The sequence below is a fragment of the Sciurus vulgaris genome, assembly GCF_902686455.1.
Source record: "Sciurus vulgaris genome assembly, chromosome: 3".
In the NCBI taxonomy this organism is placed as follows: Eukaryota; Metazoa; Chordata; class Mammalia; order Rodentia; family Sciuridae; genus Sciurus; species Sciurus vulgaris.
This window is the reverse complement of record NC_136463.1, coordinates 26,502,539-26,511,843: the sequence shown is the minus strand read 5'-3', so window position 1 is coordinate 26,511,843 and position 9,305 is coordinate 26,502,539. Positions and strand designations below refer to the sequence as shown.

At 46.4% G+C, this 9,305-nt stretch overlaps 1 protein-coding gene across 1 annotated transcript in view; it reads left to right on the top strand.

Annotated features, from left to right (window-relative positions):
- Positions 1 to 6,348: 6,348 nt before the first annotated feature.
- The window catches only part of ZNF652 (zinc finger protein 652), a 62,679-nt gene continuing 59,722 nt past the window's right edge, over positions 6,349 to 9,305 (top strand). The window contains exon 1 of the mRNA XM_079134281.1: positions 6,349 to 6,754. The gene's annotated coding sequence lies outside the window, so the exon portion shown is untranslated. The remainder of the gene's footprint in view (positions 6,755 to 9,305) is intronic.

Sequence of the window (9,305 nt, the reverse complement as noted above, 5' to 3'; positions counted from 1 at the left end):
TTTTAAATTTCCTTCCTTGGGCTGCGGCAGTAGAAGCCCGAAATCCCCTAGGCTTTCCTGTTTGAAGGCTGTCAGCCCCGAGCCCCACCCTGCAGCCCCCAGAGGCGGCTCTTCTCTGCAGCATAATGTTCAGCTGTGCCGACAGGTGGGACTTGAGTTTTCACAACAGAATTGTTTAGGCATCTTGTGGCGGCAATTTCTACTATCTAAGCATCCTTTCAGATTTTAAATAATGTAAAAATTCTAACAGTTTATGAAGCCCTAAAGAAACTCTGAATTTTATCACTGTGAAAAAGAATGAAGCTTCTCAGCCTAGGGCAGCAGACCTCAAGACCTGGCAATGGAATCCCAGGAGTCCTCAGGCACACAAGGATCTGTGTCCTCTCACACCCCCACTTACTTTTTAGGAAAAGGTGGCCCCTCAGGGCCAGGGGAACTAATGACTTAATGCCTAACATCTCTAGGAACAACTTGCTGCAGATAAGGTCTCATTATTGTTAATTATTATTATTATTGTTATTAACCCAACTCCTGTGAAAAGCTGCCACAGCTTTGTTAATGACCTCAGGTCAGGGGTTTAATTAATACAGTCTCTGAATGCTGTGCCCTCGGGCACCATGTTGCTGGCCCCCACATCGCCACTTCTGGGCTCTGCCTCCTTGAGGACTCTGCCCACAGGAGCTCTCCTCTCCATGATCCACTCAGCTCCTCCCCTGGGGCTCCATCACTGTCACACCTGCCAACCACTCCTCCCTTCCCACCCCTTCCCTTCCTACCACCTGTACAGACCTCCCCTTGACCTTCCCTTCACTTTTCTGCAGGTAACTAGTTCCCCCTACTCCAAACAGTTGCCAAAAGCCAAACCTTTTGGGGGTTGTGAAAGCTAAGAGAGGGACCCCCGAGTCCTACCTCTCTCCTGGCAGCCCCCACTTCCCTCACTGCTTCACCAGGTCTCCCATCCCACCTCCATGAGAATTCAAAGGCTGTTCCTCGGGTGGTGAGGCCGGTTGGGTGGGTTGGCTGGTTTAGAGTTACAGAGTTTGGCACTCACTCCTGGCCCTGTGCAGCTGCCCTCTTTAATTAATTAATTCCATTTTTTAAAAAAAAAAAATCTCAATTGGACCTCAGTGCGTGCCTCTGGGGCACATGTCACATCAATTACAGACAACAATTAAGCGTGCTGCCTAAAAGAATCTGTGAGCTTCTTTGAAGACTCACACACGACTTGGGCCTTACTGCCTTGGATCTTGCTGCAATAGACAGACCCTGAAGCAGAACCCTCAAGGGGGAACTGGACTGCCAACAGTTCACAAAGAGATAGAAGGATAGTCTTTCCCTCAAGTTCAGATCTGCTAATCCCAGAGTTCCTCTCTGCCTTTGCTTAGATACCCAGGAAACTAAGGTATTACAGGTGGGCTGAGGGTGGCCTCATTTCTCTAGGACGGGACCATTGTCTCCCAAATTCAAAAGTCCCCCTAACTGGCTACCTGACATGAGTAAGAATGACTCCCAGGTCTGCTAATGGTAAGATGAGTATTGAGTTCATCTGTTCTTTTCTCAGTGGAATTGATGGTAGTGCAGGGTAACTGACGCTTTTATCACGGTGGTCTGAATTAGGGAAATGGCTGAAGGTGTTGCTGGAGGGCAGAGATGATTTCTTAATGGCCTTTCATTCACCTTGTGATCCCTTAGTTTGGTAGATGCTCAGGGAAGGTTTATACAACATTAAAGACAAGGAAATGAGTTCACAGTGCAGTTACAAATATTTTTCCATATGCAAAAGCTAGCAGGCAGAATGGGACTGGCCCCAAACCATATTCTTATTAACACTGTCCTTTCTACTTGATTGGAATTAAAAGAACATTAGTAGACCCGGTAAACATGCCTTACCTTATCTATTTAACTAATTTGTTTATTGGCATGTGTGATTCGACTGTAAATCACATTGTCCTTTTATGTTTGCCGGCACAGGGGTTGTCCATTTGAGTCCAAAACTTTCAGAGGGCAGAGACCACGTCTGTTTAATTTGCTTTGTATGGTATCCAGCAAAGGGCTGAAGTATAGTGTCATAGAGGAGTTCTGGACTTGGACTTTGGAAACCAAGGTTTTGGTCCTGGCCACTGACCTTTAAGATCAGGATTTATTTATTTATTTATTTATTTATTTTTGCCCTGTGGGGATGGAACCCAGGGCCTGGCAAATGCTCTACAACTGGTCTGCATTCCAAGCCCCAGGGTCACATTTTTATTGACTGCTAAAAAACTCAACATTTTCTGTCCTTCCTACCTTACAGGGTTGAGAGAAGGGTTAAATTAAGTAACTCAGGAGAAAAACTTGTAGATATAGTCACAGTTTGTGTGGGGGTTGGGGTGGGAGGAGAGTGAGTTAACTGAAGACTGAACCCCAGGGCACTTTACCACTGAGCTACATCTCCACCCCCTACTTTTCTTCTTTAACTTTGAGACAGGCTCTTGCAAAGTTACTAAGGCTGGCTTTGAACTTGCAATCCTCCTGCCTCATCCTTCCAAGTTGCTGGGATTACAGGTGCCTGCCACTGCACCCAGTGTCAACATGGTTTTCAAAAAATTATAAAATACACTTTGATTGTAAGGACACAGAGTAATTAAAATTCAAATTCTGAGATGTTTCAAAGGAAGAAATCGATGCACACAGAATACAGCTGCAGGATATGATCCCAGACTATGCTGCAGTGGCCAGCTATCAGGAGGGGATATTTTTAAGGCCGAAGGAAGCTATAGCTAAAACCAGACTTTCCACCTACATGACATTGGCTATTCCAATAGCCTCTTTATCTCTATGGCTGTATTCATATATCCTGCATTTAGTGCATTCTCTTTGATTCTTCTAGGCCATCCTGGAATTTAACTTTTCACTAAAATTCATTGGGGTGGGTGTGGGGGGGTGAAGGGGCACAGAGGAAAAAATGGTGCACAGGGCCATGGCCCATCAAGAATGAGCATATACAGGGCTGGGGATATAGCTCAGCTGGTTGAGTGCTTGCCTTGCAAGTATAAGGCCCTGGGTTCAAATCCCCACTACCGCAAAAAAAAAAAAAAAAAAAAAAAAAGTCAGAGAAGAATGAGCATATACATACACTATGCAAGTGTACACCTCCACATACAAACTCTAAGGCTGAAAAGACAAGCCAGTTCAGCTTTCTGAGCTGTCTCTGGACATAATCACTTAGAGATACGAGAAAAAAGTGAGTAAAAGGGGGAATCTAGGAAAGCTTTATCTATTCTGTAAAAGGGACAGTTTCCTGTAGGAAAGGGCTTAGGGGTGATTACTGAATAGTGATTCTTAGGAAAGAATGGAATTGCAATGTATGAATGAACACAGTCATTCTCTAGAGTAAAATCCTAGGTATCAGATCTAGAGGGTCACATAGTCTCCTCTTTTTAAAAAGCCTAAAAGGTGAAATGATTGAGCAAAGATCATGACCAGGACTCTGACTCTAAGTTGGTACTGTAGGATGGGGTGTAGTAATTGATAGGCAAAAAGAGTCAGAGTTACTGTCCCAGGTGGTAAGAACTATTTTCCAATGAGGGTATAGCTCTGGAAACTCAGCAATGAAAAAATGCAAAATCAGTTTATTCAGTTCACTTTACAAGAGCCAGATATCTCTACTACTGTTGAAATTACATGTATGTGGGTTGGGGTTGTGGCTCAGTGGTAGAGCACTTGCCTAGCATGTGTTAGTACTAGGTTCAAGTCTCAGCACCACATGTAAATAAATGAATAAAATAAAGGTCTATCAATATTTACATTAAAAAAAAACACCAAGGTACTTTCCTAATGCTCAGGTTCCAAGTGGGGTTGAAAAGGGCCACTAGAGAGGGTTATTGGGAGAACTGAATGAAGTCTCTTAACCCTTAAGACAGCACCAAAAATAGGGCTAGGGATGTGGTGCAGTGGTTGAGTGCCCCTGAGTTTAATCCCTAGTACCAAAAAAAAAAAAAAGAAGAAAGAAATTACATGTATGCACATTGCACATTTTAAGAACTCTCAAAGTATACACAACTTTTCAATGCAATGTTTTTAATCAAAAAATTAATGAAAAAAGTTAGTGAAGAACTATCCAAAGCCAGGAAACCAGAGAGAAGCCTGATATTCCAATAAAGTCAGGTATGGGTGCTAAATGTTGCCTGCAATCAATGCTAAGCTGCAGTGTCAACAGCTCATCAAGGGATGCCCTGGAACTAGCCCTCTTCCTGTGATTTGCTGAATCAGTAACACTGTTGGCAGCCCCCTCCCTGTGGTGAGTGGGTGGATGGAAAAGACAGAACAGAGGAACCGGGAATCTCTAGAAAGGGACCTTGCTAGATAGCCCTGAGGTCCAAAGCCTTCCAAAGTACCAGCCAAAAGTTTTACAGGGGCAAGAAAGAGGGAAGGAAGAGAAAAAAATTAAATAATGAAGATGCAGAAGATTTGAATATTAGGTTATTTTTCATTATCTGCTAAGAACACCTGTTTTCACTCCAAAAGATGTGGAAATTTATCAAACCCTCTGAAAGACCACCACATTGGGAATCAGGGAACCCAGGGCCTGGTCTGGCTCCCTTGTTGACTGGGTTGGGTGACTTTGGTTGAGCCATTAAAATATTCCTGGCCTGAATTTCCTTCATTGGAAATAATACCTGTCCTGTCTGCCTTGCAGGATTGTTAGGAGATCTGATGAAATGATAGACAGAACCTCCCTGCAAAAAGCCATAAAGCACTCTTCAAATGCAAAGTCATATTATTACTATTGTAATGGCTAGAAGTCCTTCAGAGAGTTATAGCACTTGGAAGGTCACCTTGTTATTTGGTCATCACTCTGCATACCCCTCTTCCAAGCAGGATACTCTGACAACGGGGGGTGGGTGGGGTGGGTGGGGGAGTGGTGGGGTGGCAGGGGCAATGGATCAAGTGTCTAAGTAGACATCTCAAACATTCTGGGTTCACCAGCCCCCACAGACACCAAGTTCTTTCTTACATTGCATTTAAGTCTCTCCTTTATTACTTACACTTAGTTCCTCCTGTTCTACCTGATGATTTTCTAGCTACCTGATGAAAAATAATTTTTAGTGTTATTCCACTAAACACTCACTGCTGAAGAACATGATCCAAAGTTGCCAAAACTATGATCCCTGGAGTCTGGAGTTCAAGTGTAATAAAAGCCAAGCATCTGTTTTTGGAAGGGGCCAAGGATGGAGTCAGATCTTGGATCCGTTTATTTATAAAGTTTGTCTCTTCCTTGACTTTGTCTGAACTCAGGTCATTTTATTCCCTGCAGGATATATTTTGGGGGGCATTCTGTTTGGGGGGGAAAAGTAGCTGCAACCCTATTGAAAATGTTTATGTGCTATTGAGGTCAGTTTTAAGGTAAGAACATGTGCTTTAAATAATGGAAAGAATTTCAATTAAGACAAGACTGGACAACTTCAGGGAATTTTGATTTACAGTGGGAGAGGGTCATCCTGACCTCAGGGATTGTTCCCCTGGGTCTTTTCTAACTTGGACTTTCATTTTGCCAAATCATTTCCTCTCCCTTTACCCTAGACACTTTCAATTATGGACACTCTCTCTTGGCTCTGAACTTGGATAAACGTTACCTTGTTAGCTAATAGTACCATTAATTATATTAATGATTAATAGCTAATTAGTCATAATGCTGTAATACTTACAATGGAGATTTCCTTTCTTACAGCAGTTCTGGGTCTCCACCACACACAGCTTTCCCTATTCCTGACTACAGGACTAGTGCAGCTCTAAACCTGTTTTTCTGACCACCCTGGCAATCTCTAAATTGCTTCAGTTTTTATTAGCCAACTCAGTCGTCTCATGAATGATCACTACTGCTTGTATCTTTCCCCTTGTTATTTCTGTACTGTCACTAAACTGCCCTCCAGTAATGAGGCCAGCAACCAAGAGTTTTAAAACTTTATTCTATAAGCCAAAGGCTCTTTTACTTCCACTCGACCCACTTTTCTTATTTCACTTTACCTTTCCCTAATCCCAATTTCGTGGAATCCCACATTCCCTGCACACAGCTCTCTCCTACTCTGCGTTTTGGCTTCCTTTCAGCAACCACGCCCCCCGAGCCACGGGGACCAGCACGCATGCGCAGCCCACGCCTTTACCTGGGCGCTTCGGAGTGGGCGGAGTGGGCGAGGGCGGGGGTGGAGCAGATAGTCGGCGGTTATCTGCGCCGCTGAGCGCTCACAATGTGGCAGGAGGGAGAAAAGGTGCGCCAGGGCTGGCCCTAGGGCTGCGCATGCGCACTGCCGCTCCCCGCGGCCGGGATGCTGGGGGAGGGGGACGGGCGGAGGGAGGTATCGGGATCCCAGCCGGGCGGGGGGGCCGGCGAGCGCAGGGGCCTCGGGCACGCGCGCGCGCTCTCGCTTCCCTCTCTGCCCCCCCCTCTCGCACACACACATCCACACACGCACACCCCCTCCCCTGTCGCCCGCCCCGCGCGCCGCCCGCCCCTCCGGCCCCGCTCGCCCTCGCGCGCTCGGAAGGGAGTCGCGAGACGTCGGAGCGGCGGCCACGTAGCGCTGCGGCGGCGGCGGCGGCGGCGGCAGCCGAGGCCGGGTCTGAGGAGCGGCCCTGAGCGCAGACGTTGAGCAGGGGGGAGGGGCCGGCCCCGCCGGCGGTGGTTACTCGAGCGCCGCGGCTACAGGCCCCCCGCCGCAGGGATGGACCGCCGAGGCGGCGGTCGAGGCGGCGGAGGCGGAGGCGGCCGGCCCGGGTGAGTAGGGGCCCCTTCCCCCGCGCACTCGCCACCGTCGCGGCGGCGCCCCTGGCAGCAGCCCTTCCTCTCCGCCGCCCGCCGCGCCGGGCCGGGCTCTGGGGACCGGCTAACCCTGCGCCGAGGCAGCTGCGTGCACTAGGCCGGAGCAGCCCCCATCCGGCGGGGAGGCCCTGGCGCTGCGCTCCTCTGGCACCGAGCTTGGGCTGGGGGCGCCCCGCTCCTGCCCTTTCGCCCCCTCCCTCACGGACCTGGGCTTGGCTGCAGTATTGCAACGAGTCCGCTTGCCCCGAGGCCTGAGGGGAGGCTGGGGTGGCACGGGTTAGCGGGCCGAGGGGAGGTTTGCACCGGTTCTCTTGCGAGCGTTCTCCTGCCCTGCAGCTGGGAGCTTGCACTCACTGCCTCCCCCGCCCTGTGGCTGCGCCCAAACCTTCAGCCCCCAAGAGTATTGTGCCACCAGGGGACAACATGCATCTGATGTACACCCGCCACCAGCAGCCCCACACTCACCCCAGTGGGTAATGCAGACCTTTCTCCACCCCCACCTCCTCCTCCCCGCCAATCAGGCTCTACTGAAGAGTCTCAGGTCGGAGACACCAAAGGTAGTGACACCCCCGTTACTTCTCCACGTAACGTGTTCATTGTCGAGGGATGCCTTCTGTACAAATGATAACTGCCCTCTCTCGCCTCGAAGTCTTATCTTCAGGATTTAAGATCCCATATACTCTTCTTTGAAGTGGACCAGTCTTTGATCACATCTAACGAATCCCACCCACCCACCCCCACACACATACTCACACACATACTCACACACGCACACTTCCTGATTGCTGAGCAGACCCTGTCATCGCGGATCCATTGTCAGAATGGCTTGTGCCAATCAAAGGAATGTGCCTTCGCCTTTGGAGGAGGGTGCTTTCCACAATCTTGTTACAGGACGTTCTTGCATTTGTCTGTCTTTGATTGTCCCCAGATTGTCCCAGTGTTCAAGCATCGTTATAGTATTTTCCTTGTATACATCTCCAGCGGACCCACAGCAACACCTGAGTGATGCTTTCCCCCCAGTTAATGCGATACATATGGTACCGTGGGAATTTCATCCTTTTTGTTGTAATGTTTAACATCCATGGTCAAGGCATAGTATAAAAGTGGGATGATATTTTGGGATGAAGATCTCTGTTTTTCCAGAGGATGGCCAGGCTGGTATTGTTCTGGGAATGGCAACTAGCACATGCTTTGTTGACAACATGTGTATGTTTAGGGAAGGAAAGCTGCTTTTACTGGGATATGTGGTATAGGTGCTGAAGGCAGGCAATGTACCGAATTGGGCTCTTGTGTGAGTGGTGTGTCAGCACTGGCAGGTAACTTAGTTAATTGTGTCACCACTATGCACATGTATTTGGATAGATACTGTCTTTAGTATAATTTTGCTTAAAATGTTCACTGCTAAGTTTTAGTGGCTCTGGAAATGTTTCCTTCCGTGATTCCTAACCTTTCTTTGGGGTCATGGAAACCTTTAAGGCCACTATCTCAGTGGAATAGACACAACATTTTGTATGTCATTATAGTCATCTTGAAGCTGTTCCTGGGACCTCAGATTAAGATCCGTATTATACAAAAGTGAAAGGAACTTGAATTTTGTGTTTTGTTTTTCTTACAAGGATTAGTTACTTTGGTCCTGAGCAGTAAACAGCAACAAGCATATGTATGTAACCTTGTGTTTTGTTCTTTGGTTATAGTGAGTTAGGTATTTGTAAAATATCGCGTCCCTGTCTTCCCATTAATGTATGTGAGTCTTTTAGAAAAAGTTAAAACTAGAGTCAAAATAATTTGTTTGAATGTGACCAATTGATACTGTATGTTCCTGACATCACATTCTAAATGTAGTAGATTTCAAAAGTGAAGTCTGTGGTCTGTTAATAATGTCTGCATGGAATCTTTTTGTTTTGGCTAAAGTTGATCTGATCTCTTAAAAGGAGGCTTTGTCATACCCATAATAAAGCACCTGCTCTATGATGAGGATTTTTTTCAACTTTGTTAAATATGATTTCATGTCTATTAAAGGTAATGGTGTGATCAAAATCATCCATTTAAAAATTTTGTTTTAAGGGGAGGATTTTAATTGTAGTTAAGGAAACCTAGAGCTAAGGATGAACTTTGCACCATTCTATCAATAAGCAGATTGTAAATATCAGTTATTTTGCTTAAATTACTCTGCACTCAGCTTTCTTTACTAATATCAATAGACATTTATTCCAGCTTGTGATAGTGTTATGATGGGCAGTGGTATTAAATAAACACAGTCCCCAGCTCTCTAGGAGTTGGTAATTTTGACAGTAATTTTCATTTTAAGGAATCTATTTAGATCTTCTTTTTTCTTTTTGCATCTTTTGGGGTCCTGAGATGCTAAGGAATTCATGGTATTAACTGGCACTTTGGAAGGCAAGGTAGGCTTAGAATCTTGCATAGAACCAGTTCACACAGCTGAAGAATAGCATTTATTCCAATAATTATGAAGTATATCCTATGAAATTTGAAAACATGCTGAGGT